At 39.8% G+C, this 14,848-nt stretch overlaps 1 long non-coding RNA gene across 12 annotated transcripts in view; it reads left to right on the plus strand.

Annotated features, from left to right (window-relative positions):
- Positions 1–14,848, plus strand: part of LOC129400843 (uncharacterized) — a 116,425-nt gene that overhangs the window by 63,768 nt on the left and 37,809 nt on the right. The window lies entirely within an intron of this gene.

Below are 14,848 nucleotides of genomic sequence, written 5' to 3' on the forward strand. Positions count from 1 at the left end.
AAAGTAGCAGCACATAATGGTTTGTGGATTTTGAAAAAGTGCAGGCCATATTGTGCTGCCTCAAAAATACAAGGATCTGATCTTCTGAAGAAAATGTTTCTTTTTGTTCATAGCTCTTTGATAGCCATGTCAGCAGTGCCTTAGCAGCACGTAAATATTGGCGTTTAAATCTAAAATTATCTCCAGTATTAACTGTGCTGCTGAAGTAAGGTTGGCTATACTCTACATTTTTACTTTAATATATGTAGGTATTACTAGATATATTTTTAGAGTTACTAAAAATGTTATCTCCAGCATTACTGACAATCGTTAGTATGAATCTATAAAAATGTTAGTGCTGATTTATCTGTATTGTGTATAAATGAAAATAATTGCAGTTAAACAATATGTTTAGTGTCATCAAGAATTTGCTTATGTTTATATATCATCAAATAAGTGTATTTTAACTTACATTTGTATTTCATATACTTGGATTTTTACTTAATACAAACATAGTTTTCCCTCTGTTCCTGCAATAAGGTATTTATTTCAATAATATGTTATAAAATAAAAAATTTAATCGGAATTTATAATTTTTAATAATTTTTAAATATTTTATCATAAAAGGAGAAAGTGTCAACTCGTGGATAATAAATTCCCTGAATCTTTGTTCTCAAAATGTCTTTAATCATACTTTTAAAGGTGGGAAAAACTTTACAGTTAACCAGTTTGTTGGACTAGAAAGGAAATGGGAACTCAAGTGACTGGTACACGCGACGAATTCTGTGATGTATTATCTTAATTCTATGTGTTCTAACTTTATTATTTTGGGGTTTTGTATTAGATATTTTATAAATCTTTACCCGAAGAATTTTTTTCCAAGTAAAATTAGAAATATGGAGTCTTTATTTTGTGGCTTTTGGTATCCAGTCTTTAACTTCAGAGTACAATAAAAATCTCATTATAGCTAGTAATTTTATGGATGTAAATATCATTTTTATATTTATAAACATCAAATCATGTTTAAGATATGAAAGAGATGCTTTCTTTACCTCAATTCCTTGCTTGTTGTGATGTTTTATCGTTAAACAAAAAACTGGTGTTCGGGTAAGACAACATGTTTGTACTTGGCCTTGCTTCCAGTCTGGTTTTCTGTAACAGTGTAGGATTTTATAGTCCTGACAGAAATCTACAAAGATTTCATAATGAATAATTGCTAATTATAATTTTCTATTTTGGGAACCTGAAGGACACTTCAGATATGATTGGAGGAATTCAGGAATCCTTTATTTAAAATTTAATTGGAGGGGCCGGAGCGATAGCACAGATGGTAGGATGTTTGCCTTGCACGCGGCCGACCCAGGTTCGATCCCCGGCATCCCATATGGTCCCCCAAGTACTGCCAGGGGTAATTCCTGAGTGCAAAGGCAGGAGTAACCCCTGTGCATTGCTGGGTGTGACCCAAAAAGCAAAAAAAAATAAAATAAAATTTAATTGGAAAATAAGAAAATTATTCTTTTGAACTAAATGTAAGAGCAGTCTGGCATTTTTCCAGCCCTCACAGACCAAAAAATATTCCTCAAATAAGGAACCACTGTATCTATGATGGACTTAAATGCTGGAGTTTACATGGATAATGATGCCTGGAACTTTTAAAACCTCTTTATTGGGCCAGCGAGGTGGTACAGTGGGTAATATACTTGCCTTGTATATGACCTACCCGGGTTCTATCCCTGGCACTGCACATGATCCACTGAATACTACCAGGAGTCAACCTTCAGCACTGCTGAGTGTGTCCCAAAAGCAAAAGCCAAAATTAATCATTTATCATTACAGGTGAGATACCTCCAGTGGCAGCATACATACCCAGTATGCTCGCCTGAACCCAGTCTCCTTACGCACATGCTGCTCTGCCCTCAGGCTCCTGTGGATTTGGTTCATCCCTACCACTATCCCCTCATGGCAGAGCACACTGCATGTTGGGGCAACAAACAACACCAGCACTGATGATGACCATAATTTTTTTTTAAATAAATTTATTTATTTTTAATTAATGAATCACCATGAGGGTACAGTTACGGATTTATACACATCTGTGCTTATGCTTCCCCCATACAAAGTTCGGGAACCCATCCCTTCACCAGTGCCCATATTCCACCACCGTAAACTCAGCATCCCTCCCATCCTCCCCAATCCCATCTCCCCCCCCACCCCACCCTGCCACTGTGGGAGGGCATTCCCTTCTGTTCTCTCCCTCTAATTAGCTATTGTGGTTTGCAATAAAGGTGTTGAGTGGCCACTGTGCTCAGTCTCTAGCCCTCATTCAGCCCGCAACTCCCTTCTCCCACATGGCCTTCGACTACATTATAGTTGGTGATCCCTTCTCTGAGTTGCCCTTTCCCCAGAATGTGAGGCCAGCCTCCTAGCCATGGAGTCAACCTCCTGGTAGTTGTTTCTACAATTCTTGGGTGTTAGTCTCCCACTCTGTTATTCTATATACCCTAGATGAGTGCAATCTTTCTATGTCTGTCTCTCTCTTTCTGACTCATTTCACTTAGCATGAAACTTTTCATGCCGATCCACTTAAATAAAAAATTTGTGACCTCCTTTTTTCTAACAGCTGCATAGTATTCCATTGTATAGATGTACCAAAGTTTCCTCAACCAGTCATCCGTTCTAGGGCATTCGGGTTTTTTCCAGATTCTGGCTATTGTAAACAGTGCTGCGATGAACATACATGTGCAGATGCCATTTGTATTATACTTTTTTGCCTCTCTGGGATATATTCCCAGCAGTGGTATTGCTGGGTCAAATGGGAGGTCAATTTCTAATTTTTTGAGAATCGTCCATATTGTTTTCCAGAAGGGCTGAACCAGTCGGCATTCCCACCAGCAGTGTAGAAGGGTCCCTTTCTCCCCACATCCTCTCCAACAGCGGTTGCTTTTGTTCTTTTGGATGTGCACTAGTCTCTGTGGTGTGAGGTGGTATCTTGTGGTTGTTTTGATCTGCATCTCTCTGATGATTAGTGATGTAGAGCACTTTTTCATGTGCCTTTTGGCCATTCGTATTTCTTCTTTGGTAAAGTTTCTGTTCATTTCTTCGCCCCATTTTTTGATGGGGTTGGATGTTTTCTTCTTGTAGAGTTCAACCAGTGCTTTATATACCATTGATATCAACCCCTTATCTGATGGGTATTGTGTAAATATCCTTTCCCATTCTGTAGATAGTCTTTGGGTTCTGGTCACTGTATCTTTTGCGGTGCAAAAGCTTTTTAGTTTAATGTAGTCCCATTTGTTGATCTCTGTTTTTACTAGATTGCTTAGTTCTGTGTCACCTTTGAAGATACCTTTATCTTCAATATCGTGGAGGGTTTTGCCGACCTTGTCTTCAATGTACCTTATGGTTTGTGGGATGACCATAATTTTAAAACATTGATAAGCATCATTTATCAAATTCTTAACCCCTTTCTTTTATTTAATTTCAATCATTTTTCCAAAGAATAGTACAATTATATGATAGTTTTATTATACTGGCACACAGGTATAGAAATATTCATGCAGTGTGTTACAAAGTTTATGTAGTATTTTTCTACAACAAAGAGAAGCTAGCTTTTGTGGGTTTTGTTTTTCTAAATAATAGATGAAGAAACAGATGATTTTTTTTTTTTGCTTTTTTTTGGGTCACACCCAGCGATGCACAGGGGTTACTCCTGGCTCTGCACTCAGGAATCACCCCTGGCAGTGCTCAGGGGACCATATGGGATGCTGGGATTCAAACCTGGGTCGGCGGCATGCAAGGCAAACGGCCTGCCCGCTGTGCTATTCCTCCAGCCCCTAAGAAACAGTTTTTAAATTGCATAGGAGAATTTTTCTGTCTAGATGTTCCAGATATAAAGAAGGACCATTTGGGGACATTATAGTTAAAAATTTTACCCTTTAAGGTTAATTGTAAATTGACTAAGAAATAGTAAAGTATCAATGACTGAATAAATAGCAGTATTCCTACATTTAAAAAAAAGGTAGTAGTAAAGTTTGGGTGTTTTTTTTAATCAACTTTGGGGGAAAATACTAATCTTTTACACTCACGTTTGTTTTTAAGTTGAGAGCCATAGAATTCCAGTATTAAGCATGTTAAATCTGTTACTTGGAATATTGATTAAGTTTGCTGCTAACTCTGGCAAGTATCCAGGAGATAGTGATAATATCAGCAGTTTGTATTACATATTCAAATACAGGTCACTTAAGAGCACACATGTGTGTATTGTAAACAAATTAATTGTAGGTATCTTAAAGCCACTAAGAATCATTGTTGGTGCATGCACAGATAGTCATAATTGGGTTAGCAGTACTAAACTTTGATAAACTATGATCTCTGTATTGTATTTAGAAATTGACATTCTAAATCAATTTTTTTTTCCTTTTGCAGGTTGATATCCTCTATTCATGGGAAAGTGTTTTATTCTGTATTGTTTTTCATTGAGGAAAAATAAACATGTACTAAATATTTAAAATATATTTGATTCTGTTAAGTATTTAGGCTATTGTAATTCTGGAAGAAGAAATGATTCCATCATTAGGATATTTCTAACTATTAGGATGATTTAAGTTTTTTTTTTTTTGGTTTTGCTTTTTGGGTCACACCCGGCGATGCTCAGAGGTTACTCCTGGTTCTGCACTCAGGAATTACCCCTGGCGGTGCTCAGGATGCTGGGGATCAAACCCCGGTCGGCCGCGTGCAAGGCAAACGCCCTACCCGCTGTGCTATCGTGCCAGCCCCTGATTTAAATTTTTTACTATTAAGGATCTCATATTATTTCTGTTTTACTACTGTTAGTTTGATCCCTTTCAATGCAAAGCCACAATTTAAGATTATTTCCTTGCCATGTCTTTGTACAAAATATTTTCTGTGGACTTCTAATGTCTTTTAGGGAAGGGGTATCCCAGGTGGTGCAGAAGTGCCACCAGCCTTTATCTAGAGAAATTCGATGCCAAGAACCCCTAGGATGTGCTCCAGCACTATTCAGTCCCTGTGGCACCAGCGATACCTAAACCACACCTGGTACTGTGGGTCTGGGAATTTCCTATGATGTCTTTGTTTTTTAAAAACTATATGCAATGAAGGAAATGTTTAAACCTATCCATTAAATTTACTGTGTAAGGTGCCAGGTTTGTTTGCTTTTAATACTAAAATTCAATACTCACAATTTGAGTACAGTCCAAATTTTGTAGGACTTTTAATCATCTGATATTGTATTCTTATGGTTGTGCTTTGGGTGTGGGGTTTTGTTTGTTTGTTTTTATTTGGGGGGGTGGGGGGAGTACCACACTGCTGTGCTTATGGATACCTCCTGGCAGTATGCAGGTGACCATATACAGTACCAGATTGAGTGGGTTGTCCGCATTCAGGGCAAGTGTCTTTTGTTCTATCCTTCGAGCACCTGTATTTTCAAGAAATACCAAACTGCCTGAAGAGATTTATTGGTTGTATTTATCTTACCCTATGAAGTTAGATTTTGCTTCAGATACTCTGCAAGAAAGAATTTTTAACTAATTTTCGTCCTAACTGTTCAAATTATAACTTTAGGAAGTGGGAGAAACTTTAAATCATCCCAGACTTATTTCCACATCTCACTCTTGAACTAACAGGTAACGGGATAATAATAGAATAGCTATATACGTATATATATTTATATATAAAGCGATGCTATGTGAAAGTGCTGGTAAGTTCTATAGAGAACAACAAAGCCAGGGAAGAGAGATGGGATAAAGATGTTAGGGAACAGGAAGGGGTTAACCAGTCAAAATACCTCCCAGAAATTTTTGATCAAAGACCTGGAAATGAAAAATAGTTAAGGGGCAAGATATGTTTATTCATTAATTTATTTGGTACAAGGAATAGCAATTGCAAAGGTATATGAGTAGTTAAGTCTGTATAATAAAATATACAAGAGGGAAAATAGTAACTCAATAAAGGGCCCAAATCTAATAGCTGTTTAAACCTTCAGTTTAGTTTGCAGATGTAATTTTCCATATTTTTAAGAGAAACTTGACAGTTTTATATGTGTGCCTTATCCTATTTGACCTATGCAGATAGAGCATTTTTTTAAATCTAATAAAAGGATAGAACCTCCATCTGAGACCATTGAGAACATGAATAAATGTTTAATGGTTGATTTTACGTGAGTAATGGTCAAGGGTGTTTTTGGTTTGTGGACTATATCTGATGGTACTCAGAGCTTAACTTCTGGCTCTGCATTAGGGATCATGTCTGGTGCTTCTCAGAGCCTGGCTGTGCAGTCAGGATGCAACTCAGGGATCATATGTGCTTATTGAACCAAGTTGGCCACACGCAAGGCAAGCACCCTACTCCCACTGTACTTTCTCTCTAGCCCCAATGATCAAGTTTTTACAAACTACTTTGGATAGTACAAATTATTTTCTTCTTGATCAGTTTTGCTACTCAAATCTAATGGTGCAATTTGTTCATATTTCTCATTACCCATACAAACCAGTCTTTGACACCTTCATTCTTGAAATTGCTGCCATAATAAAATACTTCTTTATTTCTCACTGAGGTTTTTTTTTATTAATTTTTTATTATTGAATCACTGTGAGGTACAGTTACAAACTTATGAACTTTCGTGTTTGCGTTTCAGTCATACAATGATCGTTTACCCATCCCTCCACCAGTGCCCATTCTCCACCAATGTTCTCAATATCCGTCCCACCACCCCACCCTGCTTCTGCTTTTTATTCTCTCTCCTTTTGGGTGTTGTAGTTTTCGATACAGGTATTGAGTAGCCATCGTGTTCGGTCTATAGTCTACTTTCAGAACACATCTTTCAACCCAGTGGTTCCTCCCACCATCCTTTACTGAGCTGCTTTTTACCCCAGCATGTGAGGTCGGTTTCCAAGCCATGGAGCAAACCTCCTGATCCTTATCTCTACTACTCTTGGGTGTTAGTCTCCCATTCTGTTACTTTATATTTCACAGATGAATACGATCTTCCTATGTCTGTCTCTTTCTGACTCATTTCACTTAACATGGTACTTTCCATGTTGATCCACTTATATGCAAATTTTATGTTTTCATCTTTTCTAACATCTGTATAGTATTCCATTGTGTAGATGTACCAGTTTCTTTAACCAGTCATCTGTTTTTGGTCACTCCAGTTTTTTACAGATTTAGGCTATTGTAAACAGTGCTGCAATGAACATAGAAATGCAGATGTCATTTCTACTATACCTTTTTGCCTCTCCGGGATATATTCCCAGGAGTGGTATTGCTGGGTCAAATGGGAACTCAATTTCTAATTTTTTGAGAAGCGTCCATATTGTTTTCCAAAAGGGCTGAACCAGTCGGCATTCCCACCAGCAGTGAAGGAGAGTCCCTTTCTCCCCACATCTGCACCAGCACCGGTTGCTTTTGTTCTTTTGGATGTGGGCCAGTCTCTGTGGTGTGAAATGATATCTCATAGTTGTTTTGATCTGCATCTCCATGATGACTAGTGTTAATCTGCTAAGTATATAATACTAATCTTCCTAAAACTCTGCTATTGCTTATAAGATATAACTCAAACTCCTTAGCTTGCACTTTATTTTGCCCAGTCTTTTTTTTTGTTTTGTTTGTCTTCAGGTGAACTAATCCTGATCCATCTCTTTCTTATTTCCTATGCTTTTATGCCATTTTACCACCCCAATTCACCACCCCAATTCTCCCCTGACTGATTTCTTTACATTTTTTTAAAACTAAGCCAAATGTTTCAGTATGCTTTAAGTTTTTCCTGACTTTTCACATTCACGTGGTATGAACAATGTATGTGTAATTATTAGTCTTGCTCTCTGAGCATATCTGAGGGGTATAACCGTTCATAATCATTCTCATTGGTAGGTATATACCAGCCTCCTAAATGTATTAAGTAATATGAATAAAACCTTAAGTTTACAAAACAAAATGAAAACTAGACAGACTAGAGATATTAAGCACCAATCTAAATATCAGATAATGAAGTTCAACTATTTTAGTTGACACTGATAGAGTTAGGGTTTTGTCTTTGTTGTGAAAAGTAGATGTTTTAAAGCTGTGTTTGTACCAGTCAGATTATATTTATAGTTTTTTTTTTCACTTTAAAAATACAGATTATTTCAGTTTTTTAGTACTGTAAAAGCAATTAATAAATGTATTTTTTAAAGAAGTAATTAACGTGTTATCGTGTTTTTTATAAGTTTGTAGAAGATTTGAAATGCCTAGTAAAGGACTAACATAAGTGGTATACTGTGCAGCTATATAAAACAATATATAATGTGTCAGGAGCTATTCTTGGCACTATGCTCAGATCACTTGTGGCAGTGCTTAGGGAAGACCATGCAATGCTGGAGACTGAACCACAGTTGGCTACATGCAAGGCAAGTGCCTTAACCCCTATGCTATCCAGCCCTGTCTGTTTTGGGTTTTTGTTGTTGCCATTTTAATAAGCATTAGTGGGTTTTGTTACAAGAGGAATGTCTTGGGGGGACTAGCAGGGGAGGAGGAATTTGAAAAATAGGTTTCTTGAAGCAGCTTACCCTACCACAAAATCATTCCCTTTAGAATCCCATAAAAAGAAATTCTGCTGAGTTCAGAAAGTTTAGAGTAGTAATGACGGGAAAACTGAAAAGAATTTCAAGAGTCAGATAAATTTTAAATCAAATTCGTTTCAGGGGAGCAATGTACTCTCTTGGGGGGTGAGGGGCCATGGGGTGGTTGATTGGATCACATTCAGTTTGCTAAAGGCTTAGTCCGCTCGGGGTCAATTCTTGCAGTACTTGGGCCATTTGGGGTGACAGACAGAATCTGAGTCAGCTGCATGTAAGGCAAGTGCCTTAACCACTGTACAATCTCTGCAGCCCCTTCACTCTGATTTTAAAAGGGATACTGAAAAGTAATTCGAGAATAAATCACTTCTTGAGCTCTTTGTTGAGGTTTCATATCATTTTCCCATTTTACCAACCCTCAAAACCTGAAAAGATAAGTAAAATCAATTTTTAAATTTTAAACTATATATCAATGTAAAATTAAAATCTAGTTCATTTTATAGTCAAGGAGATGGTAGCTCAAAGGAAGAAGTATATGCTGTAGACCCAGATCTTAATCCCCAGCGCCCCATATCTCCTCAAGCACTGCCCTGAGTATCATGTCTCCTCAAACCAGCATCCCTGTTCTCTTCAGCTCCAAACCCCTGGTCTGAGTATCTCCTGAGTACTGTTTTGAGAGCTCCTCCTTTGCCCAGGTAATTTCTAGGGAGTTGTGTATGTGGGAGACTTCACCCTGTACCCCGGGGGAATTGCAGGCACAGAGCACATGCTCCAAAGTTTGAGCCATCTCCTTAGCGCTGGAAATTAATTTTTTGTGTAGTGTTTTGGACCACACATGGCTCAAGGCTCCTGGCTCTTTGCTCATTGATCACTCCTGTCAGGGCTGCTCATTGATCACTCCTGTCAGGGCTTGGGACCATAGGCGGTCCTGGGGATCTAATCCTGGTAGGCTGTGTGCAAGGAAGTCACCTTGTACTATTCTCTCCAGCCCTGCAAAGTAACATTTAGTCTCTCACCCAGAGAAGAGATAAAAGGATATGCTTCTGGCTAGGAAATTTTTTACATTTATCTAAAATTTACCTTAGAAGTACCAGATTAATCTATATCACAATATTTTGCTATTAAAAAAAAGCATAAATGGATTTTTAATGATAATTTTAGCAAATTTGAGCATGAGAAGATGCATCTGTTTACCGTATGGCATCTTCCATATCACACCTATATGTCATCTCCAAGGGTAGCTTTTCATAGTAGGTGAAGCATTTTGAGTCAGAAGAGCATGCAAGGCCTGGAGAGATAGTACAGCGGGTAAGGTGCTTGCCAGGGTTCCATCCGCGGTGTCTCATCTCCCAGTACCACCAGGAGTGATGACTTGAGTGCAGAGCCAGGAATAACCCCTGAGCTTTACAGGTGTGGCCTCAACCCTTCCCCCCTCCACCACATACACAGCACACACACACAAAGAAGAATTCAGATGTTTTGAAATGGAGGAAGAAAATATGTGTGTGTATTGCCTAAAGAGAAATCTAAGATTGGTATATATATGTATGTGTGTGTGTGTGTGTATATATATATATATATATACATACATATTTTTGGGTCACAGCCAGCAATGCACAGGGATTATTCCTGGCTCTGCACTCAGGAATTACGCCTGGCGGTGCTCAGGGGACCATATGGGATGCTGGGAATTGAACCCGGGTTGGCCGTGTGCAAGGCAAACGCCCTACCCGCTGTGCTATCAGCTCCAACCCCCTAAGATTGGTATATTTGACTTTTTAATCTCAAAATTTATTAAGAAGTTGGTATTTTCAAAAACAGTGATTCACAGTTCATACTAAAGGTCTTTTTTTCTGTTAATAGCTAACAAGTACATATCAGTCCAGTTATCACTGGTCAACCTTTTGACCATGATATAAATGAACTAGGGTTTGACCTGTTGGTGACCCATTTAGATGCTATGAGCAGTCATTAAATTTAAGAAAGCCGGTTTAGAATCTGAAGACTTGACTAATAGAATAAGAATTGTTGCTTTGAGGGGCTGGAGAGATAGTACAGCAGGTAAGGCATTTAAATCCCTAAACCTCACCAGGAGTGATCACCGAGCAGAGCCAGAAACCCCTGATAACATGTAGGTGTGACCCACCAAACAGGAAAGATTTAAAGATGTCATTTGAGGGCCAGGAGAGAGCTCTAAGCACTAGTTGTGCATGCTTGGGGTGCAAGCACTGATGATTTGATGCCACAATTACCTTATGGTCCTCTGGGGTACCATTGGCTATAGCTCCTTCCTCCCTTCCCCCCTAAAAAAAAAATGTCATCTAAGAAGAGAACCAGCTTGAAACTTTCTAAAATGTAAGGGCATTAGTGCTCTTGAAAAGCAATTTTAAAAGTTGTAGGGAAACCGAAGTTGTTTTAGCTGAACTTAACAGTTTCTGAGGAGAGTACTCGAGTTCAAAGTAAAGATTTAAAAATTAGAAGCTCCTAACTTGTTTGAGAACTATAAAATAATGGAGGGGCTGGAGCGATAGCACAGCGGGGAGGGCATTTGCCTTGCATGCGGCCGGCCCAGTTTCAATTCCCAGCATCCCTTAGGGTCCCCCCAAGCACTGCAAGGAGAAATTCCTTGAGTGCATGAGCCAGGAGTAACCCCTGTGCATTGCCAGGTATGACCCAAAAAGCAAAAAACAAAAACAAAAAATAATGCAAATGCTAACCATGTGGCATATACTAGTTTAACAGTTTTTTTAGGGGTGCACATGCTAATTTCCGCAGCACAGAATCGGCTTAGTCTTCGTTCTGTAGATATCACTCCTGGTAAGGTTTAAGGGCCCATATGGGGTGCTAGAGATTGAACCCAGGCCAGCCACCTGCAAGGCGAGCACTCCTACCTGCTATACTATCTCCGACCCCTAGTTTGACAATTTTTAAATACCAAAAATTTAACATTTATTTTCAAGAAATTAGCCTTATATAAGCCAGAGATCGTGAGGCAGCTAAGTCAGCTGTGACGCACAGTGCAGATCCAGTTCAATCTCTTAACTCACATACAGTCCCCTGAGCACCTCCCAGATGAGCACTGAGAACTGCAGGTGTTTCCGCACACACAGAACTTAGAAGTGCACTTTTTGTAGTTTTCTGAGAACTGCTAGAAATCCAGCATAGAGTTGAATTTTTGTTTTTTGCTTAAGTTCTTAAAAGATAATAAAATTTGGATAAACAAATCAATTCTTCAGAAATCCTGAAACACTTGATTTTAAAATTGAATTACCATTCAATTGAAATTCAAATTAAATTAAAATTGAATTGAACTACCATTTTCCAAAGTACAACATAAAAAAATTCAGGTTTGCTTCTTGAATCTTGTCATATTTACAGGTGTTGGGCTTTGGGGTGGAGGGGGGGAGTTGCTGTTTGTTTGATTTGGGGCTATAATTAACTGTCCTCTGGGGCCACAAAATACTTGGTTTTGAGCTTGTAAGTCTCTCCTGGCTATGTTCAGGAGACCGTAGAGTCGTGGGGAATTGAACTCAGGGCTCCTGCATGCAAAGCAGATACTCAGCCTGTAAAGCTCTCTCTCTGGGCCAAAGAGGCATTCATTCTTCAAATGGACTGTTTGCAGGAAGATAACGTTACTATGATAGGCAATGGGTGTGGTTGACTTATATCAGATACTCTTCTTTGTTTTGTTTTTGGCTTTTGCTTTTTGGGTCACACCCAGCAATGCTCAGGGGTTACATTTGGCTGTGCACTCAGGAATTACTCCTGGTGGTGTGGTGCTCAGGGGACCATATGGGATACTAGGGGTCGAACCCAGTCAGCTGCATGTAAGGCAAATACCCTACCCACTATATTATCCCTTCGGCCTCCTGTAGAAAATATTTTTTAATACTCTTTGCCAGCCTTTTGAACCCTAATCATTGTTGAGCCTTGATTAAAGCAATTATATAAGCTTGGCTTAGACATTTTTATGGTATGTTAATTAAAACAGGCTTATTAGTTTTTTCTAGTAAATAATTTTTAAAACAAATTATACATGAGATTTTTGACATGAAAGTACTTTTTATTTGATTTGGGGCCACACTTAGCAGTGCCTAGCTCCTGGCTTTGCACTAAGGAATTACTACCGGTGGGCTTCAGGCACCATTTCGAGGGCCTGAGATTGAACCCAGGTTACCATGTTGAAGGCAAACACTCGACCCACTGTGTTCTGTTGCTACAGCCCAGTAAGAAAGAGTTCTTAGTATAGTTATGAATATCAGCCCTGGCACATTTGTTAACGTTATTTGTGTGTCTGGAAAATAAAGCAGTAAATTTATTATATTTTTGTTCGCTTTTGTTTGGAGACCACACCTACAGTGCTTAGGGATTTACTCCTAGCTCCGCTCTGAGGGATCACTCCTGCTGGTGCTCAGTGGACCATTTGGAATGGTAGGGACCAAACCCAGGTCAGCCACATGCAGGGCAAATAACAATACCTTAAAACCCAATACATTTATGGATAAAGTTTTAGATGTATTCATAAACCACTCAGACCTTAGGGCTTCTATAAAGGATAGAAATAATAACTGCCAGTACAGTGATTATTCCTTGCCAGATTCAGGTATATCACCTCAAGAAATAGTCGCACGGAAATAGCATGTCAGGTAACCCATTACTAGTCAGAGGAGTAGTCATCGAGCTTAGATGGTTTGATTGTGGGTCTCAGGCTTTTTTCCTTAGCAGTAATATTTGCAGCCTGTCCTATGCCTGACTAATGGTAGGGGGGAAATGTTTACAGGTATTCTGTTGTAAAATGCTTTTGTAGATGCTAGTGATACCTCCCAAAGAGTCCTAAAGACAGGAAGTTCAAAGTCTCGAATATTTCACTTTGTTTCCACATGCCCTACCTATGCCCTGCCGCATAGGCATTTTCTTAGAGGTATTTCAGAAACACTGGATCTGGTGGGTTCATGTGTCCATGTCCTTGTATGTATGTGTGGTCCCTAAATATGCATATATGCATGCAGATATATAGATTCAGTCTTTTTTTTTCTTTTTTGGGTCACACCCGGCAATGCACAAGAATTACTCCTGGCTCTGCACTCAGGAGTTACTCCTGGCAGTGCTCAGGGGACCATAGGGATGCTGGGAATCGAACCCGAGCCGGCCGCGTACAAGGCAAACGCCCTACCCACTGTGCTATTGCTCCAGCATCTCAGCCATTTCTTAATGTAATAGAGTAATCCTAAGATTTCCTCACCTGACTGTACAGAATAAGTCTACACAAACTCTCCAGCATGGTTGTTCAATTGATACAAATGCAGATGCCACACCCAGTGCTTGCAGGCCTGGGGCTACTCCGAAGCCTGCTTAGCCGGCAGTGCAGGCTTGACAGTTCTGTGCCAGGGCGGGGAGGCCCTGTGTGTCTGTGCCCGGGCAGGAAGGCCTGCTGTGTCTGTGCCAGGGCGGATTGGCCTGATGGTCTATGCCCAGGCGAGCAGGCCTGATGGTTCTATCTCCAGGCAGAGAACAGTGGTTCTGTGCTCCAGTGGGCAGGGGTGGTGGTTCTGTACCCATGCAGGCTGACAGGGCTTCACCCAGCCGTGCTCTGCCGGCAATCAGACTCAGGTGCTCAGCACATGTGAGGCATGAGAAATGCCTTGTTCCCAATTGTGTTTTTTTTTGTTTTTTTTTTTTTTGCTTTTTGGGTCACACCCAGCGATGCTCAGGGGTTACTCCTGGCTTTGCACTCAGGAATTACTCCTGGCGGTGCTTGGGGGACCATATGGGATGCCGGGGATCGAACCCGGGTCGGCCGCGTGCAAGGCAAACGCCCTACCCGCTGTGCTATCGCTCCGGCCCCCTTTTTTTTTTTTTTAATTTAATTTTATTTTATTAAATCACCGTGTGGAAGATTACAATGCTTTCGGGCTTAGGTCTCAGTTATACAATGCTGAAACAACCATCCCTTCACCAGTGCCCATATACCACCACCAAAAAAAAAAAACCCACACAGTACACCTCCCATCCCGCCCCCCCACCCCCTACCTTGTAACTGGTAAGTTTCATTTTACATTCTGTTTACTTTGGTTACATTCAATATTTCAACACAAACCTCACTATTGTTGTTAGGAGTACCCCACTAGATTCAGACCTACTGTTTTGAATTTCTGTACTTTAACAAGAAGTCCAGGGAGATTTCTTCCAGATATTAGATGATTGCAGGCTTGAAAACCCAATCTGTGGTCGTCTTAATATGGCGGCCACCGCGCCCTTCGTCCCCGGAGAGAAAGAGGCGAGAGAGAGAAATACCT

The sequence above is a fragment of the Sorex araneus genome, chromosome 1 (genome assembly GCF_027595985.1).
Source record: "Sorex araneus isolate mSorAra2 chromosome 1, mSorAra2.pri, whole genome shotgun sequence".
Classification (NCBI taxonomy): Eukaryota; Metazoa; Chordata; class Mammalia; order Eulipotyphla; family Soricidae; genus Sorex; species Sorex araneus.